Here is a 14,018-nt window from a genome sequence, read left to right on the forward strand (position 1 = left end):
CTGAAGGAAAATGAGGAAGTTTGGGCGGACTTTATCCTGGTATTATTCCAACAGATACTAAAAACGAGAACAATCCCACAATCTTGGAAAGAGGCCCTAATCGTTCCAATCTTCAAGAAAGGGGACCACATAAACCGCAAGAACTACAGGACAGTCGCCCTTCTCGACTCGATTGGAAAGCTGTTCTCCTCTATTCTCCAGAGAGACCTAAAAAGCTGGGCTATAAGGAGAGGAGTCCTAGACAAGCGTAAAAAAGCATTTATGAGTGGCGTTGGTACATCCCTGAACTTATTCATCCTGAACATGTTAAAACTTTGTGCACTGGAAACTAAAAGGAACATATACCTGGGTTTCATTCATCTCTAACAGGCCTTTGATGGAATTAGTAGAGGACTGCTCTGGGCCAAGCTAAAAAAATGGAATTGTCCGGAAGATTTGCTCGAAGCCATCCAAGGGTTTTACACCAATACTGCAATTCAAATTCTGGTCTCCAAAGGAGGTGATGTAACAAAAAAGATCATGACGTCCAAAGGTATCAAGCAAGGATGTGCACTGGCACCTTTTCTGTTAGTCCTTTATATGGCTGACATGAAGGAGTCCCAAGAACAAATTCAAGCATTTCCACCTGTATTCCAGGACGAGGGCCTGTTCTGGATCCTATACCCTGACGATGTTGTATTCATGGACCAAACTCCTATAGGTCTCCAAAGACGTATTGCTGAATTCAAGATCTATTTAAGCATGAAGATTTATGAAGATCAACATAAAAAAATCGATGATCTTGATAATGCAGTCGGCTCGAGGATCCAAGGAAAGCAAAAAAAATGTATTTACTTGGTCAATTGATAACCATCCCTTGGAAATAGTAGACTCAATTGTTTACCTGGGAGTCTGAATCAACAAAAACGTGAATGAACAGGCACAACAGAGTTTCATTAGAGAGAGACTGATTAAACTATCAAACCAGGGACGAGCCCTCCATCCGAGATATGGAACTTTTTCAACAATGTCACTAATTTTATTCTATAAACAAAAGGTTGTGGCGATTCTGACTTATGGTGCCGAGTCCCTATTAAACCTCCATTGGAAAACTTCGGGGGGTGTTTGAGGCTCTTTTCTGAAGAAAGGTCCTTAGGCTTCCCAACTGTCTATCAGTCTCGACGATAAAACACAATCTGAGGCTGCAATCTCTGGTATCGGTAGAGCTGTGGAAGACTATTTCCTTATATCGGAAATGTATGCTGGCAAATAAAGATGTAAGAAAGGCAGATACCAACTTCCAGGAGGTACAGTGTTTAAGGAAACAAATCACAGCCCAAGATGCTAGATGTCGGTTTTGTGACAATCCAGAAATGTTAGAATCGGTAAAACACTGGATGTTATCATGCCCGAAATTGATCACCCAAAGAAAGCAATATTTGGGAGAGTGGGTGGCCAAAGTAAATACATCGACGGAAGAGGACTACTGGGAACGAATATTGACGGCAGATAGAGTCGGCATAACTTTGGATGCCCTCAAATTTGTAGAACTGATCCTCACAGTGATTAATGGAGGACTGTAATGAAGAACATTCAGTGATAGGTAGCAGTTTCACTGTGAGATATCGGAAAGAGAATGACATTATTCGCGAGTCATATGTTAAAGGTTGAAATTTTGTTTAACCAATAAAATATATATTTTTTTATGTATTTCTTTAATATTACAGTTGACATGACATGAGTATCCCTTCAGTATTGTCCACGCATGGGCCATAGTTAACATAGGAAACCAGTTTTCACTTCTGCCACAAGTAGGCCTTACCTTTTAAATGATGGAATTTTAATGTTGAAAAGTAAGTGTTTTTATTCGTGACGCATACTAAGTGCTTGTCTTCACTTTAGATTTCTGGATCATAGTCTCATGTTGCATAAAGATGATGTACACGCTGCTATCTGTCTCTTTAAGCACAAAGTGTAGCTTTCCATGTATTTAGGAAAACAGCATTTTCAGCCACATTGATCTTTTGCCATGCATTGGGCACCTGCAGCACTTTTAAGTTTTCGGGCACATTTGCCTACACTCGAGCGCCTGTACATTCTGGTAAGATTGCAAGAGACCCATTGCTGTTCATGCCCTAGGCCTTAAGTCAGAAACACACATTTTTTCTTCATTCTAAAATTTTAGAAGATCTTGACATCATGAGTAACAACCTGCAAGTCTGTGCCCAACAATGATCATAAGCAAGTAGCCTTACCACACAGTGGGTCTGATTCATGGCATTGCGTGGGAAATCGGGACTTTGCTCTCCAAACCGTGCACAAATCCCCCTTTGTCGATTTACGAATCCCCCTTTGTCGATTTACGGAATCGACTGTGCAGGACTTTTCCATACTTTGCAGCGACTTTGCGCAGGCTCCACATGTTTCTGCAAATGGCCGAGTTCCTTGTACGAGACACCACACAGAGCATTGGCCTGGCCTGTGCAGAGACCACAGTAGGGGGTGCAACACACAAAATGTTCAGGCAGGCAACCATTTGTCTCTGCCGGAGTCCTAAAAACCCTTACGATTGACCGAGTCAAAAGCAGGCACTTGACACAGAGCCTCCACCGCCCTAGCGTCAACCTAGGCAGGAGGGATGCAGGGTGAGAATCGTCTGCGCAAGGCTCATTGGTTAAATCGATGGAATAAGCAGTGCAAAGACCTTAACAATGGCAGTCGGGTACTGCCGTCCCACCCCTCGAACATACGCCCAATTCCTCTGTAGCTTGCCTTGTTTGAATAGCCGGGGCCAGACCAAGCTCTTCTTTTTGCGGCAAAACAATGCTGTTGTTTATTATTACATATTTACAACCATAAACACACATTAATTTTCAATAACCGAGACGATCAGCAGCACCCTTTTCATCATCAGCACCCCCTTTTTTCTTATTATTCATCTCCAGTCAACTCTCTTTTTCTCCTTAGCAAGCAGACTTAGATTTCACTCCCCGAACCTACCCGAGCCTCCTGTTTGGGGTGAAACCCATTGGCAGCCACTGCTGTTGGGCTGCGGGGAGCGCCACCATGGTTTCCTTTGCACCAGCCAAGGCTGGAAGCTGATGACCAACTGGGGGGTGCACCTCTGTATCCGGCCTTGCCGTCCGCCACTGTGATAGGCTAACAGGGGGCTATTTACTCCTGGTCATCCTTGCCTCTGTCAGGAGGTTAGTTTTGGCACTTCTCGGTCGCCTGAGTACTCCCCACAGCAAAGAGGGGTTTTCCCCCCTTTGCCGGCCCATCAGTGTAAAAATGTGCTTTTCACCCTCCCTCTCTTAAAGCATCTATTACATTTAATACAAATTGCCCATGTTCCCTTCCACATTTCTTTCCTTTCCTACACCCCTCAAATGCTATTCCTTCAGCTTTCCTTCCTCAATCCTCCTCATTGCACTGCCCATAATCCAGGACTCGCCCCCCGAACCTTCCTGAGCCCCGAGCTCAATAAGAATGTGGCTGTGGGGGGGACACCGTTATTGCCTTCATCTTGCAAGCTGAGGCTGGAAGCTGAAAATGGGGATGCCCATATTAGGGGGTCCTCTATGTTGGGTGCTGAGAAGGCCCTTCCCACCTCCCAAAGGCGAACCCCCTCTTTCTCGTAATCACCCGGTCCTCCCAGCTTCAGCACGCCGTGACTGACAGTTGAAAAGCCATGCGCGCCAGCAGATCTTTTGCCATCGCCCTATCCGATGGCTTCCATTACTTACCAATATCTTGTGCATCTTTGTCCCCCACCCCAATGGTAACTGGGTATCATCTCTGGCAGCATGAGCTCACCCGAGCCCCCCTGCAGCTGATTAGTCCACAAAAGTGGCACCCTTCTCCTTGAGCCACATACACGTACCCCCCTGTGCCACCTCATTCCCCACCTCGCTCTCGTATCATTGCTTCTGGGGGTAATTCTGCATTATTATCGCATCTGGAGGTATTTCTTCGGGCAGCTGCACCTTTGATGTAGTAACAAGGTCTTCCTATCTGGTTCCTCGTTGCCCCATCTCAGCATTTCTGACTAGTTGGGTCAGCGCCTCCGCATTTCAAATTTAACCATTCAACCATGCCTTCATTGCCAAAACAAGCCTAGGACTCAGAGTAACTACCTCTCCTGCTGTCAAGTCATGTGAACTAGTCACAGTTAAATTCGCCACATCCAAGACAAGCACCTTAACCATGCATCTAATCTACAGACCTCCTGGTCCTATCGGATCATTCTAACCCACATTGCAAATCTTACTGCTAGGCAACTTCAATCTGGGCTATCACTACCCCAATGACCCCCAGGCCAAGGCACTCTTTAATGCCTTAACCGAACTTCACAGAAAGAGTAAATCAACCCACCCATGAAAAGGACAGAATACTAGATTGGGTAGCAGACTTCAATGTGGAGACTTCCATCTCATCTATCCTACCCTAACCTGGACTGACCACTATCTTATCTCCTTTACCATACACACCTAACACATACTCCCGTCAAGCAAGCAGACAGCGCCACCCCTTCTTACACGGAGCAAACGAAACATAACCACTGGCCTCTCATAATACCGACATTGAACTCCTCACCAGAAACAGGTGACCCCGCTGAACTAGTTGAAATGTACAACTCCACTATGACTCTAGCCTTAGATGCCATCGTACCTCTCAAGCTATGAAAAAGCAAACCAAAAGCCCATCTAAATACTTGGTTCACCCTTCAGCTTAAAATTATGCAGGCAGAAAAAAGAAAACTTTAAGTACTATGGAGAAACTCCCCGACCGTAGAAAACGAACGTAACTTAACTGAACTAACAAACAAATACAAAACTGAAATCATACGTACCAAAAGAGAAACTTACGTTGATAGGATCAGCAAGGCCAGTTCCAGCACTAAGGAACTCTTTGTGACCCTCAGGGAACTGGAGTCCCCTACAACCCTTGAAAATACCTACATGAAGGTTAAAGTATGGTGTACAGACATACAAAAATGCCTTGTGTAACAAAATGGTCACCCTACAAAATAAAATTGCAGCCAAAAGAATTACCTTACCTCAACCTGACGTGGCCAAAGTACCCATAAATATCCATTCTAACTGCACCACTGAATTCAAATTCTCAGAAGTCACCACTGCAGAAGTGGTAAAAATCATTGCATCTCTCAAGCCCGCAAGATGCCAAGGCGATATATGCCCTGCCCAGATAATTAAAGAGACTGCAAGAGACCTTGCTCTATTCATCACTAAATTAATAAATGCCTCCTTCCGCACCAGTAAAGTCCCCGCTAACCATAGGGATGCCTGGGTCCTACCCTTGCAAAAAAAAAAAGCCTCACTAAACCCATCTATCCCTACTAAATATAGGCCTATAACAACAGTCACATTCCTCCTCAAAATACAAGATAAGACCGCATATATCCAGATCCAACAATATCTGGAGTCAAACAATCTCCTAGGACTCAAAAAATCGGGCTTCAGACCACTTCATATTACCAAATTACTGTGAATGCAAGCAGACGTCCATGACCAAATGATAATGATGTGTTATTATATAGCACTTACGCTTAAGCGCTTTATATAGAACAAATATACACCCAATATCACCCAACCTGTGTTGGTACTCATTTACTGACCTCAAACGGATGAAAGGCTGAGTTGAGGTGTTTAAGAACAGACTAAATCAGTGACTCACCCCCTGAAGTGTGCCTGAAATAAACCTTTAATGAGTCTAGCAATTATTGTATTGAATTCCAGAAAAACACAGTATTTGTTATTCCTATTCTTTTTTTCTTTAGGGTCACTGCTCAAAGTGTTACACTTGGAGTATCCCCTGTTTTTTTTTTTAAGAGGCCTGAACAAGAAAGTCATTTTTTTTAATGGGTTGCAAGGGAGACCTCAGGGGTCACACCAGTGACCCCTGGAGGCCCCAAATGGCATCCCTGGCCCTTGCACATGTAAGCACACAGAACCTCACAGTGAGTTACACTCCCTCCTGTTACCCTGCTAAACATAGCGCCAAGAACATGCATGGCAGCGCTACCTCTTATCTCAATCAGTTTAATACTGGGGGCCACTTCTTTTTATAAGGCCTTGCCATAGTGTGGTATTATCGGAAAGCCTAACCTGGCTTAAGGATAAAGTTAATATCCGCTGCTTATCACGAGCCGGAAATCCCGCGGGAGGCTAAAAGTAAATGCCCACTGAAGACCTCTAATCCTTCTTTGTCCAACCTAACCTATGCCCCAATGAAGGCCTTCATGCAACAAACCTCGGCGTATGTGTATGTCGTTTGGACGGGGGTGACCAATGAGGCGGGTCTGAAGTATATGGACCACCCAGCGTTAGTGCTTGCTCCTTTCCCGCGGGTGCAGGTCCCTAACTCCCTGTGCGGGGTCAGTGTACCACTGGGGTCGCTGTACCTCAGCTCTCGACTCTTCGCTCCCCTGGCTCCTTCAGACCGACACTGTCCCTGGCCCAGGCTGGTTAACACTCCCTGTGACCGAACGCAGTTTACTTGCACTCTCACCCAAGATATGCACAACATGAAAACGCTTGAACCGTAAGGGGTAAGTCTCGCCCAAGACACGGACAACATGAGAAGACTAGAACCGTAAGAGGTAAGTCTCTCCCAAGGCATGCACAACATGAGAAGGCTAGAACCGAAAGAGGTAAGTCTCTCCAAAGATATGCACAACATGAAAACGCTTGAACCGTAAGAGATAAGTCTCGCCCAAGACACGCACAACATGAGAAGGCTAGAACCGTAAGAGGCAAGTCTCACCCAAGACATGCACAACATGAGAAGGCTAGAACCGTAAGAGGTAAGTCTCGCCCAAGACATGCACAGCATGAAAACGCTAGAACCGTAAGAGGTAAGTCTCGCCCAAGACATGCACAACATGAAAACGCTAGAACCGTAAGAGGTAAGTCTCACCCAAGACATGCACAACATGAAAACGCAAGAACCGTAAGAGGTAAGTCTTTCCCAAGACACGCACAACATGAGTAGACTAGAACCGTAAGAGGTAAGTCTCACCCAAGACATGCACAACATGAGAAGGCTAGAACCGTAAGAGGTAAGTCTCGCCCAAGACATGCACAGCATGAAAACGCTAGAACCGTAAGAGGTAAGTCTCGCCCAAGACATGCACAACATGAAAACGCTAGAACCGTAAGAGGTAAGTCTCACCCAAGACATGCACAACATGAAAACGCAAGAACCGTAAGAGGTAAGTCTCGCCCAAGACACGCACAACATGAGAAGACTAGAACCGTAAGAGGTAAGTCTCTCCCAAGACATGCACAACATGAGAAGGCTAGAACCGTAAGAGGCAAGTCTCACCCAAGACATGCACAACATGAGAAGGCTAGAACCGTAAGAGGTAAGTCTCGCCCAAGACATGCACAGCATGAAAACGCTAGAACCGTAAGAGGTAAGTCTCCCCAAGACATGCACAACATGAAAACGCTAGAACCGTAAGAGGTAAGTCTCACCCAAGACATGCACAACATGAAAACGCAAGAACCGTAAGAGGTAAGTCTTTCCCAAGACACGCACAACATGAGTAGACTAGAACCGTAAGAGGTAAGTCTCGCCCAAGACATGCAAAATATGAGAAGGCTAGAACCGTAAGAGGTAAGTCTCGCCCAAGACATGCACAACATGAAAACGCTAGAACCGTAAGAGGCAAGTCTCGCCCAAGACATGCGCAACATGAGAAGGCTAGAACCGTAAGAGGTAAGTCTCGCCCAAGACATGCACAACATGAAAACGCTAGAACCGTAAGCGGTAAGTCTCGCCCAAGACATGCACAACATGGGAAGGCTAGAACCGTAAGTGGTAAGTCTCGCCTAAGACATGCACGACATGAGAAGGCTAGAACCGAAAGAGGTAAGTCTCTCCAAAGATATGCACAACATGAAAACGCTTGAACCGTAAGAGATAAGTCTCGCCCAAGACACGCACAACATGAGAAGACTAGAACCGTAAGAGGTAATTCTCTCCAAAGATATGCACAACATGAAAACGCTTGAACCGTAAGAGGTAAGTCTCGCCCAAGACACGCACAACATGAGAAGACTAGAACCGTAAGAGGTAAGTCTCTCCCAAGACATGCACAACATGAGAAGGCTAGAACCGAAAGAGGTAAGTCTCTCCAAAGATATGCACAACATGAAAACACTTGAACCGTAAGAGATAAGTCTCGCCCAAGACACGCACAACATGAGAAGACTAGAACCGTAAGAGGTAAGTCTCTCCAAAGATATGCACAACATGAAAACGCTTGAACCGTAAGAGGTAAGTCTGGCCCAAGACACGCACAACATGAGAAGACTAGAACCGTAAGAGGTAAGTCTCTCCCAAGACATGCACAACATGAGAAGGCTAGAACCGTAAGAGGCAAGTCTCACCCAAGAAATGCACAACATGAGAAGGCTAGAACCGTAAGAGGTAAGTCTCGCCCAAGACATGCACAGCATGAAAACGCTAGAACCGTAAGAGGTAAGTCTCGCCCAAGACATGCACAACATGAAAACGCTAGAACCGTAAGAGGTAAGTCTCACCCAAGACATGCACAACATGAAAACGCAAGAACCGTAAGAGGTAAGTCTTGCCCAAGACACGCACAACATGAGAAGGCTAGAACCGTAAGAGGTAAGTCTCGCCCAAGACATGCAAAATATGAGAAGGCTAGAACCGTAAGAGGTAAGTCTCGCCCAAGACATGCACAACATGAAAACGCTAGAACCGTAAGAGGCAAGTCTTGCCCAAGACATGCACAACATGAGAAGGCTAGAACCGTAAGAGGTAAGTCTCGCCCAAGACATGCACAACATGAAAACGCTAGAACGGTAAGCGGTAAGTCTCGCCCAAGACATGCACAACATGAGAAGGCTAGAACCGTAAGTGGTAAGTCTCGCCTAAGACATGCACGACATGAAAAGACTAGAACCGTAAGAGGTAAGTCTTGCCCAAGACACGCACAACAGAAGAAGGCTAGAACCATAAGAAGTAAGTCTCAGTCAAGACACGCACAACATGAGAAGGCTAGAACCATAAGAGGTAAGTCTTGCCCCAAGACATGCACAACATGAGAAGGTTAGAACCGTAAGAGGTAAGTCTCGGCCAAGAAACATACAACATGAAAACGCTAGAACCGTAAGAGGTAAGTCTCACCCAAGACATGCACAACATGAGAAGGCTAGAACCGTAAGAGGTAAGTCTCACCCAAGACAAGCACAACATGAGAAGGCTAGAACCGTAAGAGGTAAGTCTCGTCCAAGACATGCACAACATTAGAAGGCTAGAACTGTAAGAGGTAAGTCTCACCCAAGACATGCACAACATGAGAAGGCTAGAACCGTAAGAGGTAAGTCTCACCCAAGACATGCACAACATGAGAAGGCTAGAACTGTAAGAGGTAAGTCTCGCACAAGACATGCACAACATAAAACGCTAGAGTTCAGTCTCGCCCAAGACATGCACAAAATGAAAACGCTAGAACCATAAGAGGTAAGTCTTGCCCAAGACATGCACAACATGAGAAGGCTAGAACCATAAGAGGTAAGTATCGCCCAAGACATACACAACATGAGAAGGCTAGAACTGTAAGAGGTAAATCTCGCCCAAGACATACACAACATGAAAATGCTAGAGGTAAGTCTTGCCCAAGACATGCACAACATGAAAATGCTAGAACTGTAAGAGGTAAGTCTCGCCCAAGACAAGCACAACATGAGAAGGCTAGAACCGTAAGAGGTAAGTCTCGCCCAAGACATGAAAAATATGAGAAGGCTAGAACCGAAAGAGGTAAGTATCGCCAAAGACATGCGCAACATGATAAGGCTAGAACCGTAAGAGGCAAGTCTCGACCAAGACATGCACAACATGAGAAGGCTAGAACCGTAAGAGGTAAGTCTCGCCCAAGACATGCACAACATGAAAACGCTAGAACTGTAAGAGGTAAGTCTCGCCCAAGCCATGCACAACATGAGAAGGCTAGAACCGTAAGAGGCAAGTCTCGCCAAAGACATGCACAACATGAGAAGGCTAGAACCGTAAGTGGTAAGTCTCGACTAAGACATGCACGACATGAAAAGACTAGAACCGTAAGAGGTAAGTCTCGCCCAAGACACGCACAACAGAAGAAGGCTAGAACCGTAAGAGGTAAGTCTCGCCCAAGACACGCACAACATGAGAAGGCTAGAACCATAAGAGGTTAGTCTTGCCCGAAGACATGCACAACAGGAGAAGTTTAGAACCGCAAGAGGTAAGTCTCGCCCAAGAAACGTACAACATGAAATCGCTAGAACCGTAAGAGGTAAGTCTCGCCCAAGACATGCACAACATGAGAACACTAGAACTGTAACAGGTAAGTCACGCCCAAGACAAGCACAACATGAGAAGGCTAGAACCGTAAGAGGTAAGTCTCGCCCAAGACATGCAAACATTAGAAGGCTAGAACCGTAAGAGGTAAGTATCGCCCAAGACATGCACAACATGAGAAGGCTAGAACCGTAAGAGGTAAGTCTTACCCAAGACATGCACAACATGAGAAGGCTACAACCACAAGAGGTAAGTATCGCCCAAGACATACACAACATGAGAAGGCTAGAACTGTAAGAGGTAAGTCTCGCCCAAGACATACACAACATGAAAATAATAGAGGTAAGTCTCGCCCAAGACATGCACACCATGAAAATGCTAGAACCGTAAGAGGTAAGTCTTGCCCAAGAAAAACACAACATGAGAAGTCTAAAACCATAAAAGGTAAGTCTCGCCCAAGACATGCACAACATGAAAATGCTAGAACCGTAAGAGGTAAGTCTCGCCCCAGACATGCACAACATGAGAAGGCTAGAACTTTAACAGGTAAGTCTAGCCCAAGACATGCACAACATGAAAACGCTAGAAGCGTAAGAGGTCTCGCCCAAGAAATGCACAACATGAGAAGGCTAGACCCATAAGAGGTAAGTCTCGGCCAAGACATGCACAACATGAGAAGGCTAGAACCGTAAGAGGTAAGTCTCGCCCAAGACATGCACAAGATGAAAACGCTAGAACCGTAAAAGGTAAGTCTTGCACAAGACAAGCACAACATGAGAAGGCTAGAACCATAAGAGGTAAGTCTTGCCCAAGACAAGCACAACATGAAAACACTAGAACTGTGAGAGGTAAGTCTCGCCCAAGACATGCACAACATGAGAAGGCTAGAACCGTAAGAGGTAAGTCTCGGCCAAGACATGCACAACATGAGAAGGCTAGAACAGTAAGAGGTAAGTCTCGCCCAAGACATGCACAACATAAGAAGGCTAGAACTGTAACAGGTAAGTCTCGCCCAACACATGCACAACATGAAAACGCTAGAAGCGTAAGAGGTAAGTCTCACCCAAGAAATGCACAACATGAGAAGGCTAGACCCGTAAGAGGTAAGTCTCACCCAAGACATGCACAACATGAGAAGGCTAGAACTGTAAGAGGTAAGTCTCGCCCAAGACATTCACAACATGAGAAGGCTAGAACTGTAAGAGGTAAGTCTCGCCCAAGACATTCACAACATGAGAAGGCTAGAACCGTAAGAGGTAAGTATCGCCCAAGACATGCACAAAATGAAAACGCTAGAGGTAAGTCTCGCCCAAGGCATGCACAAAATGAAAACGCTAGAACCGTAAGAGGTAAGTCTCACCCAAGACATGCACAACATGAGAAGGCTAGAACCGTAAGAGGTAAGTATCGCCCAAGACATGCACAACAAGAGAAGGCTAGAACTGTAAGAGGTAAGTCTCGCCCAAGACATGCACAACATGAAAACGCTAGAACTGTAAGAGATAAGTCTCGCACAAGACAAGCACAACATGAGAAGGCTAGAACCATAAAAGGTAAGTCTTGCCCAAGACAAGCACAACATCAAAACACTAGAACCGTGAGAGGTAAGTCTCGCCCAAGACATGCACAACATGAGAAGGCTAGAACCGTAAGAGGTAAGTCTCGCCCAAGACATGCACAACATGAGAAGGCTAGAACCGTAAGAGGTAAGTCTCGCCCAAGACATGCACAACATGAGAAGGCTAGAACCGTAAGAGGCAAGTCTCGCCCAAGACATGCACAACATGAAAACGTTAGAACCATAATAGGTAAGTCTCGGCCAAGACATGCACAACATGAGAAGGCTAGAACCTTAAGAGGTAAGTCTCGCCGAAGACATGCACAACATGAGAAGGCTAGAACCGTAAGAGGTAAGTCTCGCCCAAGACATACACAACATGAAAATAATAGAGGTAAGTCTCACCCAAGACATGCACAACATGAAAACGCTAGAAGCGTAAGAGGTCTCGCCCAAGACATGCACAACATGAGAAGGCTAGAACCATAAGAGGTAAGTCTCGCCCAAGACATGCACAACATGAAAACACTAGAACCGTAAGAGGTAAGTCTCGCCCCAGACATGCACAACATGAGAAGGCTAGAACTGTAACAGGTAAGTCTCGCCCAAGACATGCACAACATGAAAACGCTAGAAGCGTAAGAGGTCTCGCCCAAGAAATGCACAACATGAGAAGGGTAGACCCATAAGAGGTAAGTCTCACCCAAGACATGCACAACATGAGAAGGCTAGCACCGTAAGAGGTAAGTCTCGCCCAAGACATGCAAAACATTAGAAGGCTAGAACCGTAAGAGGTAAGTCTCGCCCAAGACATGCACAACATGAGAAGGCTAGAACCGTAAGAGGTAAGTCTCACCCAAGACATGCACAACATGAGAAGTCTAGAACTGTAAGAGGTAAGTCTCGCCCAAGACATGCACAACATGAAAACGCTAGAACCATAAGAGGTAAGTCTCACCCAAGACATGCACAACATGAGAAGGCTAGAACCATAAGAGGTAAGTATCGCCCAAGACATACACAACATGAGAAGGCTAGAACTGTAAGAGGTAAGTCTCGCCCAAGACATACACAACATGAAAATAATAGAGGTAAGTCTCGCCCAAGACATGCACACCATGAAAATGCTAGAACCGTAAGAGGTAAGTCTCGCCCAAGACAAGCACAACATGAGAAGGCTAGAACCATAAGAGGTAAGTCTCGCCCAAGACATGCACAACATGAAAACGCTAGAACCGTAAGAGGTAAGTCTCGCCCCAGACATGCACAACATGAGAAGGCTAGAACTGTAACAGGTAAGTCTCGCCCAAGACATGCACAACATGAAAACGCTAGAAGCGTAAGAGGTCTCGCCCAAGAAATGCACAACATGAGAAGGCTAGACCCATAAGAGGTAAGTCTCGGCCAAGACATGCACAACATGAGAAGGCTAGAACCGTAAGAGGTAAGTCTCGCCCAAGACATGCACAAGATGAAAACGCTAGAACCGTAAAAGGTAAGTCTCGCACAAGACAAGCACAACATGAAAACACTAGAACTGTGAGAGGTAAGTCTCGCCCAAGACATGCACAACATGAGAAGGCTAGAACTGTAACAGGTAAGTCTCGCCCAACACATGCACAACATGAAAACGCTAGAAGCGTAAGAGGTAAGTCTCACCCAAGAAATGCACAACATGAGAAGGCTAGACCCGTAAGAGAAAAGTCTCACCCAAGACATGCACAACATGAGAAGGCTAGAACTGTAAGAGGTAAGTCTAGCCCAAGAAATTCACAACATGAGAAGGCTAGAACTGTAAGAGGTAAGTCTCGCCCAAGACATTCACAACATGAGAAGGCTAGAACCGTAAGAGGTAAGTCTCGCCCAAGACATGCACAACATGAAAACGCTAGAGGTAAGTCTCGCCCAAGGCATGCACAAAATGAAAACGCTAGACCCGTAAGAGGTAAGTCTCACCCAAGTCATGCACAACATGAGAAGGCTAGAACCATAAAAGGTAAGTCTCGCCCAAGACATGCACAACATGAAAACGCTAGAACCGTAAGAGGTAAGTCTCGCCCCAGACATGCACAACATGAGAAGGCTAGAACTGTAACAGGTAAGTCTCGCCCAAGACATGCACAACATGAAAACGCAAGAAGCGTAAGAG

The sequence above is a fragment of the Ambystoma mexicanum genome, chromosome 4q (assembly GCF_040938575.1).
Source record: "Ambystoma mexicanum isolate Mex_15411 chromosome 4q, UKY_AmexF1_1, whole genome shotgun sequence".
Taxonomy (NCBI): domain Eukaryota; kingdom Metazoa; phylum Chordata; class Amphibia; order Caudata; family Ambystomatidae; genus Ambystoma; species Ambystoma mexicanum.